Source organism: Arachis stenosperma, chromosome 5, assembly GCF_014773155.1.
Source record: "Arachis stenosperma cultivar V10309 chromosome 5, arast.V10309.gnm1.PFL2, whole genome shotgun sequence".
Taxonomy (NCBI): Eukaryota; Viridiplantae; Streptophyta; class Magnoliopsida; order Fabales; family Fabaceae; genus Arachis; species Arachis stenosperma.
In genome coordinates this window covers 11,120,876-11,131,706 of record NC_080381.1, presented here as the reverse complement: position 1 = coordinate 11,131,706, position 10,831 = coordinate 11,120,876, and positions in this window count along the sequence as shown.

Below are 10,831 nucleotides of genomic sequence, written 5' to 3'. Positions count from 1 at the left end.
AGAAGTCGGACAAACGTTGGTAAGTAGGATTATCATGTCGGGTTTTTTAGATCTCCGTGCTCAAGTCGAAAATCTCATGTGATTTTGAAACGTCAACCGTTGTACCTGTTGGCTTTCAACTTTGACACGTTAGGTATGGTTACACTGGTAACTGTACACGTCTTTAAATGATGAGGTGGTTTTACATTTTTGCCCTTTGGGTCTTATAAATACCTTTCCATCTTCTCATTCTTCTTTTTTCGTTTCCTCATCTTCACTCTAAAGCTTTTTGCCTTTTATTCTTTTCATACGTCGTTTTTCTTTTGCAAATAACTTTCTTCTTGCATTCTATTTCTAGTGCTGAGCATCTTCTTGTGCTGTTCCTTGAGGTGTTAGGATCTTTCATTTGCTATTTGCTATTTGCAGGGATCCTTTACTTCTTCCTCCAAGTTGGCCTTTCTTTTTTTCTTTGTACGTTTACTGTGTGGTTGCTCTTATTTTTTTTTCAAACTATTTTGTGCATTTGATTTAGAACTGGAAAATCTTGCATAAATGTGAAATCTTGTTTGTTGACATTGCTATTTTTTGTACTTGTTGTTTTCTTAGTGTTTATCTTTCATATTTACATGAAAATTGATTCTTCAACATTTCTTTTTTGGTTTATTGTACTGTTGTGACACCGTTCTTGTCTTCTTTGCGTGTTGTGATGCCCCTAAATGAAATTGTTTGGCTTTTGAAAACAATGTCATTTTTCTTTTTCCAGAGATGCTCCTTCTGTGTTTGTTGTTGCTTCTTTTTGTCTGAAAATAGGCTTTCTACTTGTTTTTGACTCGTAGTGATAATGTAGGTATATCTCTTCTATATGTCTCGTTCAACTATCTCGAAAATGTCATCCAATGTCCCTAAGGATTTGTTGAGATGGGTAGTTATCTAGGTTCTTTCCGCAGTTTCCATAATAGATAATATTTTGTAGATGATTTTCGTAGACACCATAGGGTTTGTAGTTCTAGGGACGATGAGGGAAAATATGAGATAGTTTCCCTTGACCCTGAGGACCGAGTGTGTTTTAACCGAGTTATCATGTCGAAGCTTAATTTTATTTTTATGTATGACTGCCTTTTTACTCGACTTGAGGTGGTTTTTTCGTTTTTCGACTTTGAAATTGACGTCTTGTCTTTTTATAAAGTGGCTCCCACCCAACTTCACTCAAATTTCTGGGGTTTTTTGAAAATATGCCAGCTCGTAAGTCGTGAGCTTGACTTTCTGATCTCCCTGAAGGTCTTTTTTTTTTCTTATTTCAACTCATAAGACCTTTCAGTTCCACCAATAAACAACAATGAATTTCTTTCCGAGCTATACAAGGTCGGAAAGTATTCTCTATTTTTGATTAGCCATTTCATGATTTCAAAATTTTCAATTTTAAAGTTTGGGCTGTTGAGGGTCACCGTCCTTTTTTCTTGGATGAAAATAATTAATGAACCTCGCATCTAATTATATTAGGTAGAGTCAACTCTTGTCGATAAATATAACCTGGTAGACTTGGAAGAGGTTGAGGAAGCTATTGTATAATTATTCCAAGAGGCTTGGGAATGGGCTCTAAACCTTGATACGAAGAAATTTCTTCTCGAAAAGTCGAGTTATGTTCGTACCAAGCTAGGTAGTTATTGATTTTATTTGTAAATACTTGTTTGTTGATCCAAGTTGTTTCTAACTCTCAATGTTCTTGTGCAAAAAAAATGAAGAGTCGTTTGAAAGCCTACCAGAAAGTTCAAGAGGCTAAGAGGAACGCTAAAGCTCGGGCCCTGCAGCTCCACGACTCGGGAAGGTCGGATACTCCTTCCCCGAATAAGTCAGACTCAAGAACTTCATCTAAGCCTAAGTCGGTATCCGTTCTTCCTCCTCCTCCTCCTCCTCTTTTTGTTGTTACCCCTCCTGTCCCTTTTGTCTCGGATCCGAGTTCTAAAAAATAAAAGACCTCAGAGTTTGGAAGCGTCATATTTATGATATTGGCTTTGATGGGTGAGTTTTTGTGACAAACACATCTTTCCTCATAGCTTCATTGCTATGGAGAATCTTTCGATCCAAAACCATCTTCAAGTCTTGATCCGAGGTGGGATTCGGATGGTTGGGGTATATTTTGCTTTACTAAAGGAGTTGGAAAAGACTCCTTTGAATGCTACTCAAAGCTCTTTGGAGGCTTTGCAAGTCAAGGTGGTCTCCCTCTGTGAAGTAAAGAAGGAGTGGGAGGAGGAGAAGTCTAAGTTGAAAACTGACCTCATTAAGGCTCGAAAAAGTGAAAAGCAGGCTGCATCTTCTTGTGCTTTGGCTGAGAGTCTGAAGAAGAAAACCCAAGAAGATTCTGCCCGAGTTTTTGGAGAAAATTTGGACCTACATGAAGAGGTAAACCGACTTAGGGATGAGTACGCCGAGTTGGAGGAGTCGGTTGCGGAGGGTACAGATGAGATGTTTGAAAATTTGAAGGCTTAGCTTCGGGTTATTGCTCTCGAGTTGGACATCTCACCTCTTAACCCAGACATGGTCGTGATTGATGAGAAAATCGTCCCTCCCCATCAAGAAGGGGACATTCAATTGTCTGATCTGAAAGCTTCGGGGGGCCTATCAGAGAGTCTTCTCAACCTGAAGTCGTTCCATCCAAGTTGACTTCCTTTCCTGAGCCTGAAGTTGTTCTGACCGAGGAGAATGTGCCGACTTCCTCTACTGTCGTGACTTCTGATTATCAGAATCCTCTCATTGGTCCTGTTTAGTTTGCTTTTTTCAAGGCCCGACTTGTGGATCCTTTATGAACACCTTTTTTGTATGTTTTTTGCGTACATTTGCGAATGCCAGTCCCTTTTCCTAGGGTTTTAGCAACTTTTTAAACAACTTTTTTAAATGCTTCAGATATTCGTGTTGAAGTTGCTATTTTGATTGTTTGTGAAGCTTCATAAAGTTTTGTTGCATGCTGGGAGTGATTACCCTTATTTAACTTAGAATATATTTTTAAGACCTTTCCATTGTCATACTCGGATGGCCAATCTCTTCTTACAAGTCAGCTATATCGAAACTTAGATTATTTTTGCGATGTATTTTGGGGGGCCCAATCACCTTCCGACTTATAAATCGTGAATTATGAGCTTTTATGATCGACGTACATAACCTCTTTACACCGACTTGTACCTCGTCACTTTGTCTTGTCGACCACTTAGGTCGGGCAACAGATTTTTGCATTTTTTCAAGCTTAAGTCAGTGCATATCGTAGCATAAACAATGGGATTAAAAAGATTTTATCATTAATCATGAGTAATTTACAAAAATGCTTCTGCTACTAAGGGTGGTAATTTTTCCTGCCCCTAGCCCTCGCTTTGATGCCTTGTTAAACCCCCTCCAAAAAAATCCTTTTCGAGAAAAAACTGTGAATTCGGAAAAAAAGAGTACATCAGGGAGCAAGGTGCGATTCTAGCTATAATATCTCTTCATGTTGCATGGGTGCCACGACCTTGGGAGCTCGGTTCTGTTTAGGTCGGACACCTTGTAGTAGTCTTTTCTTAATACTTCAATTATCTTGTGGTTATCCCGATGTCATTTCTTATCAGAACGAGGTCGCTTGTGGTGAAGCTTCTCCGAATGACCTTTTTATGTATCTGGTCGACATTCTTTGCTTTAACGCGACTTCTCTTATGTGAACTTGTTCTCGGACTTCTGGTAGGAGTTCGAGTTCTGCTTTATGGGCTTGGATATTTTCTACGTCATCATAGAATTTTACCCATGAAATTTTTTCATTGACTTCAACGGAAATTATGGCATCTACCCCGTATACAAGTCGGAATGGTGTCTCCCCAGTTGTCGAGTGAAGAGTCTTCCGATAAGCCCACTGGACTTGTGGAAGTTCTTCTGCCCATACTCCCTTTGCATCCTATAACCTTTTCTTCAATCCAGCTAATATGACTTTATTTGCTGTTTTTGCTTGTCCATTAGCTTGGGGATGCTCCACCGATGTGAATTGATGTTTGATCTTCATACTCGCCACTAAGCTCCTAAAAGTAGAGTCAGTGAACTGAGTACCATTATCTGTGGCGATGGAGTGTGGGACCCCAAACTGAGAAATAATATTCATATACAGGAATTTTTGGCTTTTTTGGGCCGTGATAATAGCCAGTGGTTCTGCTTCAATCCATTTGATGAAGTAATCCACTCTCACGATAAGGTACTTAACTTGTCTAGGAGCTTGAGGGAAAGGCCCAAGTAGGTCAAACCCCCATTTTGCAAAAAGCCATAGGGAGGTTATGTTGATGAGTTCTTTAGGAGGAGCGACGTGAAAGTTAGCATGCATCTGACAAGGAGGGCATCTTTTGACAAAATTGTTGCATCTCTTTGTAAGGTCGGCTAATAGAATCCAGCTCGAATTGCTTTTTGGACTCGTGACCGAGCTCCGAGGTGGTTCCCACATATGCCGTTGTATATTTCTTCCAAGACTTTTTTAGTTCTGCAAGTCGGGACACATTTTAGCAAGGGAGTTGATATCCTTCTTCTGTAAAGGACATTGTGCACTAAGGTATAGTTTTGTGCTTCCCTTCGGATTCTTTTGGCTTCCTTCTATTCCTCGGGGAGGATGTTGAATTTCAAATATTCGATAAGGGGAGTCATCCATCTGAAATTCATGTCGGAGATGGGTAATACGTCTGACTTGTGGTCTGTTTTGCTGACCAATGGCTCTTTGAGAGTTTCTTGAATCAAGCTCCTGTTATTTCCTCCCGGCTTAGTGCTTGCCAATTTGGAAAGGGCGTCAGCTCTACTATTAAGCTCTCGAGCTATATGTCGGACCTCTGTCTCAAGGAATTATTGAAGTTGTTCGAGTGTTTTCTCTAAGTATATTTTTATGTTGGGGTCCTTCGCTTGATATTCTCCATTGATTTGAGAGGTTGCTATCTGAGAGTCATTAAAGACTACAACCTTTGTTGCCCCGACTTCTTTGACAAGTTTTAATCCTGTAATCATGGCTTCATATTTGCCCTGGTTGTTAGAAGCAGGGAATTCAAATTTTAGGGAGAGCTCAACTTGAGTCCCTTCTTCGCTGACCAAGATGATGCCAGTGCCGCCTCTGACTTTATTGAAAGATCCATCCACATATAGCTCCAGGTCATGGAGGTTTCAGCCTTGTCACTAGTGTATTCTACTAAAAAATTTGTGAAGCATTGGGTCTTAATGGCTGTCCAAGTTTCATATTTTAGGTCGAACTCAGACAATTCTATGACCTATTGTACCATCTGACCTGCTATGTCTGTTTTCTAGAGGATCTGCTTCATGGGTTGATTAGTTTGGACCTTTATGGTGTGTGCTTGGAAGTAAGGTCGGAGACTTCTAGACGCCAAGATTAAGGCATATGTAAATTTTTCTATTTTTTGGTACCTCAATTCTAGTCCCTATAAGACCTTACTGGTGAAGTAGATGGGATGTTGTCCGTCTTCATCTTCCCGTATCAGAATTAAAGCTACTGCCTTGTCAGTGACGGCTAAGTATAGTATCAGTTCCTCTCTTATTTTAGGCTGAGTAAGGATAGGTGGTTGGCTTAAAAAGGTTTTGAATTGTTGAAAAGCTTCTTCGCGCTCTGGAGTCCATTCAAATTGGAATCCTTTTTTGAGTAGTGAGAAATGAGGCAAGGATCTTAAAGCTGACCCTGCCAAAAATTTGGATAGTGCCGCAAGCCGGCCATTCAACTGTTGGACTTCCTTCGTAAAGGTCAGGCTTTTCATATCTAAGATAGCTCTGCACTTGTCAGGTTTGACTTCAATTCCCCTTTGTGTGAGCATGAACTCCAAAAATTTTCTTGCATCCACCGTAAAGGTGCACTTTGTGGGATTTAATCTCATCCCATGGTTCCTTATGATATCAAATACTTGTGAGAGATCGGGCATGAGATTTGCTTCTTTCTTGGTTTTTACCAACATGTCATCTACATATGCTTCCATTAAATTTTTGAGGTGAGGTGCAAACACTTTGTTCATTAATATCTGATATGTGGCTCTTGCATTTTTTAAACCAAATGACATGATCACGTAACAGTAGTTTGCTCTTGGAGTGATGAATGACGTCTTCTCCTGATCCGACTTGAACATCGGGATTTGATTATATCTTGAGTATGCATCCATAAAATACAAGTACTGATATCCTGAAGATGAATCTACTAGAGTATCAATATTGGAAAAAGGATATGAATCCTTTGGACAGGCTTTATTGAGGTCGGTGTAGTCGACACACATCCTCCACTTCCTGTTTTGCTTTTTTACCAACACGATATTTGCCAAGCATAATGGGTATTTAACCTCCCTGATGAACCCGGCTTCTAGTAATGCTTGAACTTGTTCTTTAACCACTTGATCTCATTCAGGTCCGAGTTTACGCCTTTTTTGCTGAATAGGCCAGGACCTAAAATATATTGCTAGCCTACGAGTCATGAGCTCAGGATCAATTTCAGACATGTCGATGACAAACCCCAATTTGACGGTTTGTCTTGTATTGAATTTAGAGTATTTTGATAGCCTTTTGTCACATTTAGCCTAGGAATTAGCGTGATTTCGTAATCTCTCCCGTATTTGTGCTTAAGTGTAAAAACATGCTTTTTAAGCCTTATTTTGATAAATTCTATTTCCTCTTTGATTCCATAAGATGCCTTGATGTGTTTGTTAGTAATCTCACGATGAAATAGGCTAAGCATGGATCAGAGGAAGCAAGGAAGGAAGCATACAAGTGGAGAGAAGCATAAAAAAAGTCAAAGAAGCAAAGTCAGCCAAGCACGCGCACGCGCACAAGGCGCTCGCGCGCACATTGCGAAACAGGCCAAGCACGCGCACGCGTACCATGCGCGCACGCGCCGATGATGGCACATGACCTCACTAATGAAGCACGTGCCTGGCGATTTTGGGAAGGTTTCAGCAACCAACTTTGGCGCCAAAATGCATATAAGAGTCAAGGATTGAAGGGGATTGACAACTCTTCATATTTTTAGATACTTTTGATCATTAGTTTTAGTTTTAGAGTTTTAGAGAGAGAAGCTCTCACTTCTCTCTAGAATTAGGATTAGGTTTAGGTTTAGTTCTTAGATTTAGATTTAGATTCATCTTCTTCTACTTCTATCTTCTCAATTCCTTGTTGTTACATTCATTCTTCTTCCATTCTTTTATTGCAATCTCCTTTATGTTGTTCTTGTATTTTGTTGTAGATCTAGTATTGTTTCTTCTACTTTCTTCCAATTCAATAAAAGGTAATTCATAATAAATGTGTTTCTTTTGATTGTTGTTGTTAATTCCTTTCAATAAATGTTGTTAGATTCTATTCTTGTTGTCAATTTGCTTTGCTTTTCTTTTGTGCCTTCCAAGTGTTTGATGAAATGCTTGGTTGGATTTTAGTGTAGGTTTTGTTCCTCTTGGCCTAGGTAGAGTAATTAGTGACTCTTGAGTTATCTAATTCTTTTGTTGGTTGATAATTAGAAGTTGCTAATTGATTTGAATGCCTCTAAAGCTAGTCTTTCCTTTAGGAGTTGATTAGGACTTGAGGAATCAAATTGATTCATCCACTTGACTTTCCTCCATAGTTAGAGGTTAACTAAGTGGGAGCAATGGACAATTTGTTATCACAATTGAAGAGGATAACTAGGATAGGACTTCTAGTTCTCATATCTTGCCAAGAGCTTTGTTAGTTGTTAGTTTATTTCCTTTGCCATTTTATAATTCTTGTCTATAATCTCAAAAACCCCAAAATAACTCACAACCAATAACAAAACACTTTATTGTAAATCCTAGGGAGAACGACCCGAGGTTTAAATACTTCGGTTTATAGATTTTAGGGGTTTGTACTTGTGACAAACAAATTTTTGTATGAAAGGATTATTGTTGGTTTAGAGACTATACTTCGACGAGATTTCATTTGTAAAATTCTAAACCGTCAAAAATCCAATCGTCAGTCGACCGCTTTCCAAGCGAAGCGGTCAGAATTTTTGCGTAGGAGCTTGATGATACCCTTTTTTAAATTTGCCCCTAGGTTTATTCCTACGTTGGTATTTTTTCCGACTTCATCTCCGACCTGCACTACCTCCATCTTTTGTTCAAGATGTGGTCTTAGTTCGTCTTTTCCTCGGACTCCACCGAGTTCAATTGAATTGACTTTTTTACCTTTGTCACGCAGATTCAAACTTTTATTGTAGCATTTTTTTGCTAACTTTTGATCTCCCCTTACCGTAGCAATCCCTTCTTGCGTCGGAAATTCATGCAGAGGTGAGGGGTGAAAACAATAGCTCCAGTCGATTCAAGGTCATCCAACCTATCAGGGCGTTATAGGCTGAAGCTACATCAACAATAATGTAGTCAATACTCATGATTTTGGACCTCATCCCTTTTTCAAAGGTAGTATGTAAGGGAATGAAGCCCAATGATCTGATAGGCGTATCCCCTAGCCTGAAGAGGGTGTCTGGATATGCCTTCAATTATTTCTTTTCCAACCTTAGTTTGTTGAAACCAAGCTTGAATAGAATGTCAACTGAGCTTCCTTGGTCCACCAAGGTCCTATGAAGGTTTACATTAGCAAGTATCATGGTGATTACCACGGGGTCATCATGCCAGGGTATTATACTTTGCGCGTCTTCTTTTGTGAAAGAAATGGTTGGAAAGTGGGAAGTTTCTTCCTCCACTTGATAGACTTCCTTTATATGTCTCTTTCTGGATGACCTTTTTTAGCCCTCCTCTGGAAAATTCACCCGCTATCATGTGGATATGTCTTTTTGGAGTTTGGGTGGGCCGATCTCTTCGGCCGGTGTGTTCATCATCCCTTTTTCTCTTTCCCTGACTGTCTGACCTTGCTTTGAGATATTTATCCAACCGACCTTTGCTGACCAGTTTTTTTTAACACATTTTTAAGTCGTAACGGTTATTTGTAGATTGTCCATATAGCTTTCTCGGTATGGAAAATTTTTCTATAAATGTTTACAAGGAAAACTCGCAGAACGGGGTGTAATTGTGGTACCTCCTTGGATTTTTCGAGTTGTATTCTTCCTTCTTCTTGGGTTTTTTCTCCTATTCTCGAGCTTGATAAGGATGTGCTTGTTGGAAATCAGGTTCTCGCATCCTGACATTTTTCTCAATGTTAATGTACTTTTTAGCTCGCTTTTTTACATCATTTAAAGAGATCGGATGACGCTTTGAGATAGATTAAGAAAAAGGCCCCCTCTCAGAGACCATTGACCAACCCCATTATTACCGCTTCGGTGAATAAATTCTGGATCTCCAAGCACGCCTTCTTAAATCTTTTCATGTAGTCTTTGAGGGATTCTCTGATCTATTGTTTGACTCCAAACAGACTAGGTGCGTGTTTGACCTTGTCTTTTTTTGTTGAAAATTGGGTGAAGAATTTTCTTACGAGGTCGTCGAAGCTAGTGACCGACCTAGGTGGTAGATTATCAAACCACTTCATGGGCGACTTGGTTAGGGTTGTTGGAAAGGCCTTGCAATGAGTCACATCTGAGGCATCGACCAAATACATTCGACTCTTGAAGTTGCTTAAATGGTGTCTCGGATCGGTCGTTCCATCATAAAGGCTTATGACAGGGCTTTTAAAGCTTCTAGGAACCCTTGCCAGCATGATGTCTTTGATGAAAGGGTCTTCCCCTCCTAGAGGGGTGTCTTCCCGAGTCATATGTGGATTCCTACTTCAAAGGTCGGATTCCAACTTTGAGAGCTTTTCTTCCAACTCTCTCGATCATTTAATTTCTTTCCTAAGATTTATCTCTGCCTCCCTTTGTTGCTCTATCTCCTGTTCGAGTTGTTCAAGTCGGCCGTGATGTCCGTGCAGTAATCCCATAAGTTCGATAGAATGGGGCTGATCTTCATCTTTTGGATGGTGAATCTCAAAATTAATTCTCCAACGAGGAGGGATCAAGGTGCCTTCATCATGTGGTCCTTTTGTTCTCTGAGTGGGTATCGCGATCGTTTGGTCATCGTTGTCTTTATTTTGGAAGTCTAGATCTGATTTGGACGCTGTACATCCGTCTTCCAAGTGATCATCTGCCATGGGGTGTTAATTTCTATGTCCCTAACAACGGCGTCAATGTTCCTAGGATTACCTAAAACTGGATGGGATAGTGTTTGCATTGTTTCTTTCCATGTTTAGACACAAAAAAAATAGAGTTGATATGCATAAATGTGAGGGCAAAAAACCATAATAAGCCAAGACAAGTTGGAAATTACGTAAATAAGCCAAAGTGAAAATCGTTTCAGCAATGAGCCAAGGCCTATCTTTATGTAATTTGAACCAGTATGGTTCGAATTAGAATCCTTAATAAATCGAACCGCTAAAGTTTCGAATTAGGTTGAGGAAACGTTGCATGTAATTCGAACCAAGGAGGTTCAAACTTCGATTCCACATAATTCGAACAAGCCCAGTTCGACTTATACCTAATATTGCAACTTATGTAATTCGAACCAACCTGGTTCGAATTACCCTTCTCGTGGCTCCTTAATAATTTGAACCTACCTGGTTCGAATTAGTAGTGATTCGGCTATATAAGGAGTTCGAATCAACCTCATTCGAACCATTCTTCCTTTCCCCTACCCCACCAAATCCCAGAGAAAATGACTCAGATTCTCTCCGACGAAGACCTGAACAGAATACTCTGCTGATGGGGGACGATCCGGCACGGTTATATCGCTTGGACGGAGTTGCTCATATAGCCGGGGTCATCAACGATGAGGTTAGTACAGAAATAACTTCGTGCTAGCGGTATATGTGACTTAGTGGTTTTGCATGCGGTTTTAGTGGCGGTTTATGTTAGCGGTAAATCGAAGTTGTATTGCTGGTGGTTTAGTTT